Here is a 1,251-nt window from a genome sequence, read left to right as displayed (position 1 = left end):
TTGGTTAATCTTGGAGAAAGAACATGTGGTTGCAAAATGTTTGATGTGGATAGGTATCCTTGTAGTCATGCAATTGCAGCAGCACATATGATCGGAAAAGGCGATATGATATACGAACTTTGTTCTGAATACTACAGTTTCCTGGACCTGGTGAATCTCGAAAAAGAAAATCATGTTCGGTAGGTTCGGTCAGTACGTCAAGGACGTCACAGACGTATGAGTCATAATATTATGTTCGTGCATGTAATGACATTATGATTTCATATTTGGACTAATTCACTAGTGTATTATATTGTAAATACAGTCGTCAAACTGATCAAACTCGTCAAACTCATAACACTGGTCAAAGTCGTAACACGCATTCGGGGTTTCATGTTTGGGGTTTCCGAGTTTGACGTGTTTGACGAGTTTGACGAGTCAACGCGGTCAACCTTTGGTCAAAATTAAATTCCGATGGTTCAAAGTTGTGTACAGGGTCTATTATGACGTATTGAGCGTGTTTTTGTTATAAGGAGAGCATCTGGAAAAATGATAAATTCTACCCTAGACCAATGTGTAACATAAAGTGTAATAGAACATTAGGGTTTCGTTTGGGGGAACATGCATTGGTAAACAAAATAAGGTGTTCAATTCAGTTAGCTCCGATTGTTTTTTACCTATTAAATTTTTTATACGGGGTGTTTATTGATATGTTCATGGTTTAGAATTGATAAATTCGCAAAATCAGATAGTTTGACGAGTTTGACGAGTTTGACGTGTTTGACGAGTTTGACGAGTTTGACGAGTCAACGCGGTCAACCTTTGGTCAAAATTAAATTCCGATGGTTCAAAGTTGTGTACAGGGTCTATTATGACGTATTGAGCGTGTTTTTGTTATAAGGAGAGCATCTGGAAAAATGATAAATTCTACCCTAGACCAATGTGTAACATAAAGTGTAATAGAACATTAGGGTTTCGTTTGGGGGAACATGCATTGGTAAACAAAATAAGGTGTTCAATTCAGTTAGCTCCGATTGTTTTTTACCTATTAAATTTTTTATACGGGGTGTTTATTGATATGTTCATGGTTTAGAATTGATAAATTCGCAAAATCAGATAGTTTGACGAGTTTGACGAGTTTGACGTGTTTGACGAGTTTGACGAGTTTGACGTGTTTGACGAGTTTGACGAGTTTGACGAGTTTGACGAGTTTGACGAGTTTGACGAGTTTGACGAGTCAACGCGGTCAACCTGTGGTCAAAATGACATTCC

The 1,251-nt window shown here is 37.6% G+C and overlaps 1 protein-coding gene across 1 annotated transcript in view; it reads left to right on the top strand.

Moving 5' to 3' along the window:
• Nucleotides 1-1,251, top strand: part of LOC104810149 (histone deacetylase HDT2-like) — a 6,114-nt gene that overhangs the window by 2,908 nt on the left and 1,955 nt on the right. The gene's annotated exons all lie outside the window — the stretch shown is intronic.

Source organism: Tarenaya hassleriana, unplaced genomic scaffold (genome assembly GCF_000463585.1).
Source record: "Tarenaya hassleriana unplaced genomic scaffold, ASM46358v1 Cleome17, whole genome shotgun sequence".
Lineage (NCBI taxonomy): Eukaryota > Viridiplantae > Streptophyta > Magnoliopsida > Brassicales > Cleomaceae > Tarenaya > Tarenaya hassleriana.
This window is presented reverse-complemented; position numbering and strand designations above follow the sequence as displayed.